This window comes from Biomphalaria glabrata, chromosome 3 (genome assembly GCF_947242115.1).
Source record: "Biomphalaria glabrata chromosome 3, xgBioGlab47.1, whole genome shotgun sequence".
NCBI classification, from domain to species: Eukaryota; Metazoa; Mollusca; class Gastropoda; family Planorbidae; genus Biomphalaria; species Biomphalaria glabrata.
In genome coordinates, this window is record NC_074713.1 from 33,086,101 (window position 1) to 33,101,707 (window position 15,607).

The 15,607-nt window shown below is 35.5% G+C and overlaps 1 protein-coding gene across 5 annotated transcripts in view; it reads right to left on the reverse strand.

Moving 5' to 3' along the window:
* The window catches only part of LOC106070474 (cleavage and polyadenylation specificity factor subunit 2-like), a 193,342-nt gene that overhangs the window by 86,291 nt on the left and 91,444 nt on the right, over nt 1-15,607 (reverse strand). The window lies entirely within an intron of this gene.

Sequence of the window (15,607 nt, forward strand, 5' to 3'; positions counted from 1 at the left end):
TCCATGGAAGGTAGTGAACGATCATTTAGACACAAGGTTGAAGGTTCAAATCAGAGACGATGAAATCAAGTTCTATATTAATAGAATTTCCATATGCAGGGAGTAGTCAGTTGCAAACTTTTAGAAGACAGAATTCTACTAGGCAACTTAGATGCAGACAAAAACTAACTGCTCAACAAAGTTCTCAAGTACTCATATGACTATTATGATATGCCCTCAACTGTCATGCATTCAGATGACATTTACTAAAACTAAGAAAATGTTTTACAAGTTCAATATAAAAATAAATTGAAACTTAAAATAATATCAAATGTATATAATATCATAACTACAGTAAAGCTACAGACCATCTCAAGGTATCAAACTATGGAATATCCTAACTATAGTAAAGCTATGGACCAGCTCAAGGTATCGAACTATGGAATATCCTAACTATAGTAAAGCTATGGACCAGCTCAAGGTATCGAACTATGGAATATCCTAACTATAGTAAAGCTATGGACCATCTCAAGGTATCGAACTATGGAATATCCTAACTATAGTAAAGCTATGGACCATCTCAAGGTATCGAACTATGGAATATCCTAACTATAGTAAAGCTATGGACCAGGTCAAGGTATCGAACTATGGAATATCCTAACTATAGTAAAGCTATGGACCATCTCAAGGTATCGAACTATGGAATATCCTAACTATAGTAAAGCTATGGACCAGCTCAAGGTATCGAACTATGGAATATCCTTACTATAGTAAAGCTATGGACCATCTCAAGGTATCAAACTATGGAATATCCTAACTATAGTAAAGCTATGGACCATCTCAAGGTATCGAACTATGGAATATCCTAACTATAGTAAAGCTATGGACCATCTCAAGGTATCGAACTATGGAATATCCTAACTATAGTAAAGCTATGGACCATCTCAAGGTATCGAACTATGGAATATCGTGCCTCTTGTTCATCTCTATTTCAGTTCTCAAACAATGCTAAATACATTAAGCTGACTACGTCAGACTAGTGCTGCTCAAATGAAGGAACTATCTAGAAATCGAATATGAGAGATAGACAAATAAAGAAACCCATCTGATGTCTATGTTTGGGTGACTGGGGAGGGGCTACAACGGTTCTCCGCACGCTAGGCTATTCGGGGGGGGGGGGAACCAACTTCTGAGCTAATTGAAACTCTTATTAAACTTTCCAAAAGGAAATAACGTCATTACAAAAGACAAGCAGTTCCTTGCAAAGCTCTTCTCCAAGGTCATTGGTTCAATCTCTAGAGTGGATTGCTCCAACCATTATCAATAGCTGTGATTATCAAGCACACAGAGTTTCAAGCTAAGAGTCAGGTCCGGTACTAAAGAGTTTTTTATGATGGACTTAAAGACATGAAACAACCATTAGTCTGGGACCAGGAAACAGACCGTCTCTAATTTGTTAGTGTTTGTCCCACCGTTATTCAACAAACTCTGTCTATTGATTCCACCCACATAAATAGTTCCAGTGTCTTTTTTTCTTCAGTCGCACACAGTCGCAGAAATTCTTGAATCTATAGACTATAGACTATTTGAGAACTAGAGCTTGATCATTCCGAGACAGGACAACAATCAAACATCACATGTTGGCACACGATCAAACATGACATGTTGGCACACGATCAAACATCACATTGTTGGCACACGATCAAACATCACATGTTGGCACACAATCAAACATCACATTGTTGGCACACGATCAAACATGACATTGTTGGCACACGATCAAACATGACATGTTGGCACACGATCAAACATGACATGTTGACACACGATCAAACATGACATGTTGGCACACGATCAAACATGACATGTTGGCACACGATCAAACATGACATGTTGGCACACGATCAAACATGACATGTTGGCACACGATCAAACATGACATGTTGGCACACGATCAAACATCACATGTTGGCACACGATCAAACATCACATGTTGGCACACGATCAAACATCACATGTTGGCACACGATCAAACATCACATTGTTGGCACACGATCAAACATCACATGTTGGCACACGATCAAACATCACATTGTTGGCTGCTTGTTCAATCTCATGGGAGACTTGGTACTGAACTATTAAATGTCCCACATGATGGACTGTTGGCTATCTTGACACTTGTAAATGATTGTACAAGTTCATGTACTGGACTGCGTGATCAATCACAGACTCAACTTGTTCCTGCATCAAACAATTTCTTATGGAACCTCCACAACTATCTGACTTTGGGACGACGTTGCCCCGCAGGGGCACCATACTAAATAGGTCACAGTCATTGAAAGTGTAACTTTATTGACACTACATGCTACCTTGTAAGGCAGTAAATGTTCTTTATAGACACTACTTGTAAGACAAGTAAGCTGAGGGCAGGAGGGGCTCGTAAACCTTGGCTGGCTACCCACCTAGGAGAAGAAAACTCGAGCCTGCGATGCCGCAGATCTCAAACTGTATCGGCAGAGATGCTATGCGTGGAGGGGGAGGGACTGCTGTATGGGTATTCATCTCATTTCCATAGGATGGTCCAACCATTTCGTGACTGCAGTAGACCACACAAATGTTACAGTCACATGAAGTAGGTTGGGTCTGATAATAGATACAATTAAATAACACACAAAATACCTAATTGATTGCTGACATGTTTTACTTGTTTGTGGATTATACTACTGTCTAAATGTGATATACACATAAATACCAATGAAGTTTAGGTGTTACTTTATTTTATCTTGTGTGTAATATATATATATATATATATATATATATATATATATATATATATATATATATATATATATATATATATATATATATATATGTACTTTAGATGAATCACATCCCTACATGGCATGATAGGCCATACTTACATGACATAGCCATACATATATGTTACTGATGCAACCCAAGGGCCATAATGCTCTCTAACAAACAAACCCTAAGCCAAGACTCTGAAGCTTTGAGTGTGATGGCAAGTGTCCCTAAGGCTGGAGATCAGAACACTCGATAAGCCCTGCTCAAGTATTGTCTAGATCCTATCGATCTCTGTTTCAATCATTAGCCACCACCCAATTACAAGACGAGCAAGAGAAAAGCTGGGACAAAATATACAGTAAGAATATGTTGGGTTTAGACCACATGTAAGAATATGTTGGGTTTAGACCATATGTAAGAATATGTTGGGTTTAGACCACACGTAAGAATATGTTGGGTTTAGACCATATGTAAGAATATGTTGGGTTTAGACCATATGTAAGAATATGTTGGGTTTAGACCATATGTAAGAATATGATGGGTTTGCACCATATGTAAGATTATGTTGGGTTTAGACCACATGTATGAATAAGTTGGGTTTAGACCACAGATAAGAATATGATGGGTTTAGACCATAGGTAAGAATATGATGGGTTTAGACAATATGTAAGAATATGTTGGGTTTAGATCATAGGTAAGAATATGATGAGTTTAGACCATAGGTAAGAATATGATGGGTTTAGACAATATGTAAGAATATGTTGGGTTTAGACCATATGTAAGAATATGTTGGGTTAAGACCATAGGTAAGAATATGTTGGGTTTAGACCATATGTAAGAATATGATGGGTTTAGACCATAGGTAAGAATATGTTGGGTTTAGACCATATGTAAGAATATGTTGGGTTTAGACCATATGTAAGAATATGTTGGGTTTAGACCATATGTAAGAATATCATGGGTTTGCACCATATGTATATTATGTTGGGTTTAGACCACATGTAAGAATATGATGGGTTTGGACTTTAGACCATAGGTAAGAATATGTTGGGTTTAGACCATATGTAAGAATAAGTTGGGTTTAGACCACATGTAAGAATATGTTGGGTTTAGACCATATGTAAGAATATGTTGGGTTTAGACCATATGTATGAATATATTGGGTTTAGACCGTAGGAAAGAATATGTTGGGTTTAGACCGTAGGTAAGAATATGTTGGGTTTAGACAATATGTAAGAATATGTCGGGTTTAGACCACATGTAAGAATATGTTGGGTTTAGACCATAGGTAAGAATATGTTGGGTTTAGACCATATGTAAGAATATGTTGGGTTTAGACCATATGTAAGAATATGTTGGGTTTAGACCGTAGGTAAGAATATGTTGGGTTTAGACAATATGTAAGAATATGTCGGGTTTAGACCACATGTAAGAATATGTTGGTTTTAGACCATATGTAAGAATATGTTGGGTTTAGACCATAGGTAAGAATATGTTGGGTTTAGACCACATGTAAGAATATGTTGGGTTTAGATCATAGGTAAGAATATGATGGGTTTAGACCATATGTAAGAATATGTTGGATTTAGACCGTATGTAAGAATATGTTGGGTTAAGACCATAGGTAAGAATATGTTGGGTTTAAACCATATGTATGAATAAGTTGGGTTTAGATCATAGGTAAGAATATGATGGGTTTAGACCATATGTAAGAATATGTTGGGTTTAGACCACATGTAAGAATATGTTGGGTTTAGACCATAGGTAAGAATATGTTGGGTTTAGACCACATGTAAGAATATGTTGGGTTTAGACCATAGGTAAGAATATGATGGGTTTAGACCATGTGTAAGAATATGATGGGTTTGCACCATATGTAAGATTATGTTGGGTTTAGACCACATGTAAAAATTCGATGGGTTTAGACCATAGGTAAGAATATGTTGGGTTTAGACAATATGTAAGAATATGTTGGGTTTAGACCACATGTATGAATAAGTTGGATTTAGACCATAGGTAAGAATATGATGGGTTTAGACCATAGGTAAGAATATGATGGGTTTAGAGTTAGTTTAGACCATAGGTAAGAATATGTTAAGTTTAGACCAGTTGAGAACACAATGATAAGGTGTGCCTAGCATAATTACCCCATATATACTACTCACTGACTGAATCGATTGATCAAGAGATTTGTTTAACTGTTGAACGGATGTGCATGAAATTTCGTACATAGGTTCCTTTTACCTCGTAGGCACTCAATAAGAACCGTTTTTGACAGACTCGCAACCTGACCACCATAAAAATTCGCAAAAAACAAACAAACCGCTAGCTTTCTATTAAACCATTTTATTTTATTTTAGGTATATCCTCTAAAGGCCCAAGTGTAGGCCTATAAATAAAGAAAACAAAAATTGACACTACTACTTATTTTTAATATGCTTTCCATCATTTCCACATCCTTTTAGCCGTGTTGTTAATCCAAGAAAAAGAAACCTAATAGCATGAAAAGAGAGATCTCTAGATTTAGTTTGGACCAACAGATTGCGCTGCTATTCATACAGAATTCAAAAGCTGAAAAGTGTGTAGTGGAGGGTCAATCCCCGAAAGTGTGGAAGCAGGGGAGTATGGGGGGGGGGGGTGAGGGGTTACGGTCAAAAGCAACAAAGGATACATTAAATATTAAATGGAGAAGCTGATAGCAAGCCAGAGATTGTACATAGGACTCACTTTTTTGTTATGGGCAGGAGGGCGGGGATGGGGAAGCGGATAAGTGAAAGTGATACTAGAATTTACGGGCTAAAAGCATGCGTGTGTGTTGTATGATGACAAGTCTATAAAGTATTTGTCACAGAATACTAGGATGCACAGGCTGTTTAAAACTGAAAGGCTTCCAGAGAACGTTCACCCGACAATTCGTTCACCCGACAATTCGTTCACCAGACAATTCGTTCACGCGACATATCGCTCACGGACTATTCGCTCACAGACAACTTGTTCACCGACAGTTGGTTCACGAAACAAACCGTTCACGAAACAAACCGTTCACTAACAATGAGGACAGTATGTGATACAAATTATACTTAAAAGAAAAAAGAGATCTTACAAGCAAGCCCTCACTTTACTATAGGTAACATTTTTACTTTCAACATGTAGACCTTCTTTTACATTCATGTCCGTCATGTAGTCTTGTTCGCCCTAACTGTATTTACTAATCTTAATAGCGATCCATATGTTTAATTAACATACCCATTTTATTGATATCTTATTAACACATTCAAATATACGCACAGAGACATTAGTATTTTTTTCACAATCCTGTCAGTGTTTTTACGAGAGATAATTTAGATTTTTAACAATGGTACTAGATTTGGTACAGTACATGGTTTCACTGTTCAACTCTGAACGTCACATACTAGAAACAGATCTAAGGTTAATACTTATCAATTAAGACATCTAAGAAAAAAAACTAATTACATATACAACACTAGGAAATATTTTGGTTCCCATTCAAAAAATTATAAATTTATCGCAATACAATAAACAAAATTGTTTCAATAAATTTGTTATTGAAGTCCAAGCAATCAAATTAGTCTACCAATGGGTGTTCACATATAGAAACAAGTTAACTAAATAATAAAATAAAACTCCTTTTAAACTTGATGGAAAGTACTGTACTAGTGTCTAGTAGATATTTTCAATGTTAACAGATTGAACATGTGTATAGGCAATGTCCAATAAAGTTTGATTACTTCCAGAGGAGCCAGTCTGACTAGCACTCAACTAGGTGTTAACTAGAGTATCCAGATGAATGGGTAGATTCCCGGTAGATGAAAAAGATGAAAAAAAAAGAGGGGTGTGTGTGTAAAGGTATATTAAAGGTGAAAGTAAAAAATATCTAAAATGTGACCTAGAGTCAAGTGACGAGGGCCCATTGAAATGTTTTAGTTTGCTTGTAAGATCTCTTTTTTTTTATCATTTTTTATCTTATACTATCCTCATTAACAAAATAGTAACAACAACAACAACGAAATTAAAGAAACTCGGAATAGACATGATCTCTTTTTTAGCGGCCCCCGTAAGGGGAAAAAGCCGCTATTAGGTTTGTGCAAAATGTTCGTCTGTCCGTCTGTCACACTCAGATCTCAAAAACTAGAAGAGATATGAAAAATATTATTTCATCATTAAATCCGGCTTGAAAAGTTTAGGTGCAACGGCTACTTTTGGTTTTCTAAAAGCAAACCGTTTAATTTATAAAATTAATTATGCAAGCGATTTTTTCATAAAAATACACCAATTCTAAAACAATTACGTAAATGTAAGGGAGGCAATGTTACAATATGCTAACAAAGATGCACAATTTTTGTGTATTTTCAGTATCACTAAGTCAAATATATTTTTAAAATGTACAGGAAATGTTTACAACAAATACAAATAATAGTTAAAGACGTTTTTTCTGGTCAACTAGCTGCTAAAATTAAAAGAAAACATTTCTGTTTGTTTATAAAGGCTAATAATGCACTTTGTGTGTAAATATCACGCACATTTTTTTAAATGGACTTTTTATGCAGCGATTTTCGTGCAGTAGCGTAACGTCGCAACATGATCAGGTGCTAAACCAATTCCTTAAACTTTTTTTAAAAATCAGATTTTATTTATTTTTTGTTTAGTGCCCCCATCCGAATAAAAGAAGCTTATTTTTGTGCGTTTTGTCTGTTGGTCGGTCTGTCCGTCACGATTAGATTTAAAAAACTAGAACTCTAAAAGCTATTGAAAATCTGATTTACCCTTTAATGTTCCTCCCATAACATCTCAATAGTTTTAAGTATCTAAAATTGATTGTTTCGGATTTTTTTGTGCAAAACTAATCAACGCCAACAAATGTTTGTTTGCTCTTCTAACTTATATTACATTCAATTTCCATGCTTAAACGTTGCAAAAACACATTATCAATAATATGTTGTTCCGTTTTTTATGTAAATAGCATATTAATGTTAAATCATAATCTCTATACTGACTTATATTTCATTAAGTGTAAAAATGTTCCGGATATTGTTTTATAAAACATGAATTATGCCTAATGATTGTTTGAAATCGCATAAGGCTTTTAAAAAAAGTAATTTACTAGAATTGATTACTGAAAATTACTTTTTAGACATTTAATTTTCTTGTAAAACATAACATAGAAGTTTTGTAATCGATAAAGAAAGTTCCGGATTTTGTTTCTTACAAATCGTCGCCAGAAATTTCCGAATTTATTTAAAAATCTACTAACGCCAAATAATTGTTTGAACTCCCTCTTCTAATTAATAAACAAATAATCTTCTCATTTACGAAATAATGTTTTTACGGATTTTTATGAAAAATATTTTAACTCACTACTCTCTTACAGTACATTTAACTTTCTACCTAAAACATTAAAAAATCTAATTATCGTTAATATTATGTTCCGATTTTTAAGGAAAACAGAATCCAAACACCAAAGTAAGGTATGAAAATCTCTCCACGTGGCTGTAGTACATCTCATTTTTATACGAGACCATCCAAAAAATTTAATTAACGGTATTACATTTATCTGAAATTCTCTTTTTCTTTTACTATTTATACAAACATCCGGAACAATCTATTATATAAACTTTTCAATTGTGTTCATACCTAAAAATTATTGCGATGTTTTGAAACGTAAAATAAAGGTTAATCAATTTTTAATAACTTTTAGTTGTTTTTTTTATATCAAGATAACGGACAGACCGACTGACAGACAAAACGCAAAAACAATGTGGCTTTGATCCTTTTTAAATAATATCTATTAGAACTCAGTGCACCAATGTCTATGAACCCTCGTTAAATATCTCGTGTAAATAAAGACATTTTTTTTATGGTACCGGTACTAGCCTATTGTGAGGTAATGGAATTTTTTTTCTTTGACGTCATATGAATGGACTATTTAAATGTAATGTTAAAAGAACGCACTCGGTGCACCAATGTCTATTAACCCTCGAAAAAATTGCTTGTATTAATGAAAACATATTTTAGTCTAACTAAGCCGTGTGACGTAGTGTTTTTTTTTCCTTTGACGTCACATGGAATGAATTCTTTAAATGAAATGCTAAAAGAACGCACTCGGTGCACCAATGTCTATGAACACTCGAGAAATGGCTCGTGTTGATAAAGGTGATTTTTAGTCTAGCTAGGCCTTGTGACGTAGTGTTTTTTTTTTCCTTTGACGTCATATGGAATGAATTCTTTAAATGAAATGCTAAAAGAACGCACTCGGTGCACCAATGTCTATGAACACTCGATAAATGGCTCTTATAGATGAAGGAGATTTTTAGTCTAGCTAGGCCGTGTGACGTAGTGTTTTTTTTCCCTCTGACGTTATATGGAATTAATTCTTCAAATGAAATGAAAAAAGAACTCGGTATAGTAATGTTTATTAAGCCTCGTTATGTGACTCGCGTTTAAAAAAGGAATGATATCTTGATTTAGATCTAATCTAGATTTTTTAAACTAGATCTAGATTTTTATTACAGTATATCTAGATCTGGATTTATATTCTAATTAAAATTATTTTAGAGTCTAGATCTAGAATTTCTAGATCTAGTTTAGACTAAAATAGACTAGATTAAGATGTAGAATTTCAATTTCTAAACTTAAAGTGTAAAAAAAAAAGTGTAGATTTTCATTTCCAAACGTTTTGATCAATATTGTAATGTTTTAATATACTAAAACTAATCTACTATTTTTTTATTAAATTTAAATTTAAATTTACGGCAAATGAATCTTTGAAACATTATTACTTTTGACCATCGGATGGCTGCCTGGTCGTGCGGTTTGTGCGCTGGACTGTCGTTCAGATTTATGGATGGCCCAGGGTTCAAACCCTGCCCGCTCCCATCCCCCGTCGTCCTGCGGGAGGTTTGGACTAGGAAGTAATTATCTTCAACTCTGAAGGAACATCCGAAACGTGTAAAACATTTTACATCAAAATTAAATCACCTCTTGAATATTATTTGCGAATATGCAGATCCGACAGGGATCCGACTTCGACGGGGGCCGCCTCTGAGTTTGTGTAACACAAACTCTCTTTGTAATCTTGTTGTTTTTGGAAATAATAGCTACAAAAGTTTTAATGTAAACAAATTAAACACGCGACGAGAATATATAAAATTAACGATATGTTACTATCCAGTGAACGATTTGTCTGTGAACAATTTGTCCGTGCCGGTTGAAATTTGAAAAATAAAAACGAGGGATGTTCCGGCCATATAAACTTTATAAAGCCTTGGAACAAATCAACGGACGTAGCTAGTATAAATATATATAGTATATATAATATACTATATATATATTGACATTAAAAGCACCTAAAACATTTGATTCCTTTACTATTAGGGCAACTTATCAGTCTTCTTTGTTGTAATGTTGAACTAAAAATGGAGTCTAGATCTTGAGAGTGGTGTAGACACAATGAACTGGTGGTGGTAGTAGCTTCAGACCATCAATCAATTTCAGAAAACAATCTATGTGGCCAGCAGCAACTTATGGGGGAAACATGGCCTACAGCGAAATAGTCATACACATGCCCTCTGTCTGTTTCAGTGGCGTTGACTAGAACTCCTATCAGACAAGTTACAGTTACATCAAGCCAAAGAATGTTGTCATACACATGCCCTCTGTCTGTTTCAGTGGCGTTGACTAGAACTCCTATCAGACAAGTTACAGTTACATCAAGCCAAAGAATGTTGTCATACACATGCCCTCTGTCTGTTTCAGTGGCGTTGACTAGAACTCCTATCAGACAAGTTACAGTTACATCAAGCCAAAGAATGTTGTCATACACATGCCCTCTGTCTGTTTCAGTGGCGTTGACTACAACTCCTATCAGACAAGTTACAGTTACATCAAGCCAAAGAACGTAACGTTGTTGATATTTATTGAAGAATAGAAAGGCCTTCAAGAAATTCTCCTATTGAATCAACACTACAGTCTTCAAATGCAAATGATTTCTGTTCCAAGAACTAAACAGAGCTAGACACCTTGGGGCGCCCCCCTCCTTTGACATAAAAAAAGGAGAGGCCCAAAAGAAGTTATCAGTCCCAACTCGAATAGTTAAATGACATTATTTCCAAAGCTTCCCTCACTATCTAGGTAGACTCTCATGATCGTCCCCCCCCCCCCTTTCACTCTCTACCTAGTCATTGATGCCCCCTCTCTATATTTAGTCACATGGATGCCTCCGCCCTCACTCTTTCTGGTAAGGCTGTCATTTAGTGTCCCCCCTTCCAATGCTCTGTATCTAGTTAGTCCTATCGACCGGTCTATCAATCAAGAGCATTTAAAGATAGCGTACATAACAACTCAGATCATCAGTTCCATAATTCTCTATCAAACAGGTGCATGATTAAGTATGACAGTCTAATGGTTTTTGAATGCCAGCCAGCCAGGCTACAGATAAGGCCTGATGACAACTTCAAGATACAAGGCGAGATGCACAGATCACATGCTGAATGCACAGAGATCAATAGTTTGGGTTGAAAAACTCATAGATTGGCCTGGAGTTGGAATCTAGTGAAAGGCTGGCTACACATGTTCACTCATTGAAACAGTGACATTTTATAAGAACATCAAGTCTTATAAACGTTGATTATACTTGGAGTAAAAAAAAAAGATATTTTTGCTTGATAATTATTTTGGGTTAGTTAGTACATAGATTTTAGAGTGTCGATCTACAGTTAGCATTTAGATTCTTGAGTGTCTATCTATAGTTAGTACATAGATTCTTGAGTGTCTATCTATAGTTAGTACATAGATTCTTGAGTGTCTATCTATAGTTAGTACATAGATTTTAGAGTGTCTATCTATAGTTAGTACATAGATTCTAGAGTGTCGATCTATAGTTAGTACATAGATTCTTGAGTGTCTATCTATAGTTAGTACATAGATTTTAGAGTGTCTATCTATAGTTAGTACATAGATTCTAGAGTGTCGATCTATAGTTAGTACATAGATTCTTGAGTGTCTATCTATAGTTAGTACATAGATTTTAGAGTGTCTATCTATAGTTAGTACATAGATTCTTGAGTGTCTATCTATAGTTAGTACATAGATTCTAGAGTGTCGATCTACAGTTAGTACAAAAATTCTGAAATGTCTATCTACAGTTAGTACATAGATTCTAGAGTGTCTATCTACAGTAAGTACATAAATTCTGAAATGTCTATCTATAGATAGTACATAGATTCTAGAGTGTCTATCTACAGTCAGTATTTAGATTCTAGTGTCTATAAATAGTATTAAGATTCTAGAGCGTCTATTTATAGATATTACTAGTTCCTAAAGAAATATCAGAAAATAGCCACACATGTGACATGGGTAGATCAATAGTGATTTATGCTGGACCTTAACTATTTAGTGTAACTAACGAATTAGGCCATTGACCTGATACTTAAATGATGTCCATTTTGTCTGCCACACCCAAACATCTAGCAAAACTTGTTCTGTACACTGATGGTAGCAATAGATTCCACACTTCCCAGATATTATTGCGTCTCTTTCACATCAGCTTCTGATATCAAAGTGTATATAATGAATTGATAGCTTGGTTGAGGGTAGCCGCAATGGCTATATCAGAAGCATCCGTCTCAACGGTTAAATGGCGATTCGGATCAATAGTATATACAGCGGCTTTTCCAAGCTCATTTTTCAAACTTTCAAATGTTCTTTTGACTTCTTCGGAGACAGGAAATTGTTGATTTCTTGTTAACAGGCTTATTTTTTGTTGAGAGGTTAGTTATCCACTGTAAGTAGTAAGCCAGAAGTCCCACTACTCGTCTCTGTTCACGCATGTTCACTGGTACGGGGAATTCCCTTAGAGCGCGAAATCTCTCAGTGCTAATTTCACTTTTTGTTTCATTAAAAGTGATTCAATACTTTTGAGTACTGTCGCGCTGTAGGTTTTGGTCGTGTGATTCAGAGTCCTGATGCAGATGGTCACATTGTCCACATAAGCGAAAGTGTCAGTAAGTCGTTCGTCTTCGATGACTTTGTCAATCGTACGCTGAAAACTGGCGACTCCATTCGTAACGCCAAATGGAATCCGACGGAATTGATGCAGTTTCCCACATGCTTCGAAGACTGAACGGCCTTTCCTCTTCTTGTATGGGAATCTGGTGGTATGCACTTTTCAGGACTAAAGTGCTATATACAGAGTACTGGGAAATCTTTTCTGCTAGTTCATCAATTCTGGGCATAGGGTAGGCGTCTAGTAGAGTGAACAGGTTTATGGTTTTCTTATGTCTGTCATTTGTTGTGACTAGGACTTGTGCACGAAAGAGAGATTTAGATAGTTCAATAATCTCATCCTTTATCAGTTGTTGAATTTCCTTCTCTATAAACTTTCTATCTGGAATTGAGTATCTGCGAGACCTTGTAGCCACTGGGGTACAGTTTGGTGACAGATTACTAAATAGGCTAGGAGCCTCTACCTTCGCCGGCTGGAGAGTACTCAGGCATAATGATGGTTTCTGACCATCAAAAGGAAAAAAACAGATTTTGGTGTAAACTTATAAAGTCAAGTCCAAGAATGACGTCGGAGCGTAAATTGTCTAGTAGAGAAAGTTTAACTCCTTCGTATCGTTCATTTTTGAGACGTATGTTAGCGTAGATATGTCCTTGAGTGATTCGAGATAGATGGGTGGAAGCCATAAAGATTCTGAGTCTGAGGAACGTATCTGCCATTTGGGCTTCTTAGCGATGTGCGTCGAAATAAATCTTTCACAGCTCCCAGTGTCTACTAGGGCTTTCAATGGCACGTTGTTGATGCTAATTGGTATTGTAGATTTGTTTAAACTCAAAGGCTGCACAGTAGCGATAGCCGAAACTGTTGAAGATTTCGATTTGCATACTCTTTGAAAGTGACCCTTTTTGAAGCACTGATTGCATGTCGCTTCCCTTGCAGGGCATCGAGAGCGGGGGATGCTTAACCCTGCCGCAAAAATAACACTTGCTAGCTAATGCATTTACTTCATGTGTGTGTGAATTGCTTGCACTCTGAAGAATCGTTACATTTGGCGAGGGCGAGGCCAAAGAATTGGTGCGAGTAGTTGCCGCGCAATTAGTTTCCGGCTGTGATGATTCATGCTGTAATGAGTGCTGATAAGCATGTTCTAGTAAGCGAGCCTCCTCGAAGGCGTCCTTTAAACTCATAACAGTCTTTTCAAGTAGATGTTTTCGAATGCTGTTGGACACTAGTTCATTGATAAACGAATCTCTAATAGCCTCGGTGTTGTTCAGCAGTCACCGCTCTGAAGTTGCAATCTTTGGATAGAATTCTTAATTTCTGCATGTAGGCGTCTATCGTTTGACCTTGCTCTTGTTTGCAAGTAGCTAACCTGTGCCTAGCAAACATCTCATTCTTTGGTTGTATGTAGATGCCGTTTAGAGTCTGGATTGCTTCATCAAATGTCTCTTTATCAAGTATCATTTGGTATACAGCAGGAGAGATATAGTTTATCAGTAGTTTCCTAGTATCAAGATTATCTACCAGAGCTGCAATTTCTCTGCTGCTTGAGGTGCTGCTTGAGGTGCTGTGGGCTCGATGTCTGGCCCAAATATCCTATCCATTTCGAAATTACAATTTCACAGTTTTGATTCAGTGCATTAAATTGTTACGAACATAATAATAACAGTGTCTAAAACCATGTCCGCTTAGTATGGCTTTAATACACTGAATGACTACACAACACATATTTCGTGAACACATTCTTACGGACGAATTACAAGCACATGTAATGACAACCGATACAGCATATAATTTTCATAACAAGTGCATATAACAAATTAATATCAAAGTGCATATAACGAATTGATATCAAAGTGTATATAACAAATTGATTTCAAAGTGTATATAACAAATTGATATCAAAGTGCATATAACAAATTGATATCAAAGTGCATATAACAAATTGATATCAAAGTGTATATAACGAATTGATATCAAAGTGTATATAACAAATTGATATCAAAGTGTATATAACGAATTGATATCAAAGTGTATATAACAAATTGATATCAAAGTGCATATAATAAATTGATATCAAAGTGTATATAACGAATTGATATTAAAGTGTATATAACAAATTGATATCAAAGTGTATATAACAAATTGATATCAAAGTGTATATAACAAATTGACATCAAAGTGTATATAACAAATTGATATCACAGTGTATATAACAAATTGATATCACAGTGTAAATAACGAATTGATATTACAGTGTATATAACAAATTGATATCACAGTGTATATAAGAAATTGATATCACAGTGTCAGGATTTTGTGATTTTACCATCAGAAAAGAGATACAAGACACTGATAGCAAAGACAAACAGACACAAACACTCTTTTGTTCCCCTGGCAATCAAATCATTAAATAAGAACAATTTGGTATAAACTTTGTCACATGTAAATTATGAGTGAGTCTGGTGTGAATGTACACTTTGGTTTCTTATAGTTATAATGTTTTTTGTTTGGTGTAATGCACAAATTGTAAGACAAATTTCCTTACGGATAATAAAGATTATTATTATTATTAAATAACGAATTGATATCAAAGTGTATATATCAAATTGATATCACAGTGTTGATATGCTGGTTCAACGAAGCTTAAAGTAGCAATGTCAACAAAACTGAATGTGGAGACTGAGAGACAGTTTCAGCCTTTAAGTCGAGCCCAAATGACAAAAAAAAAAGGAAGAAACTATTTTCAATCAAGTTTGTGATGTTGCAAGCTCCATGGAGCAGTTCCAGAGTAGTCCCAATGCT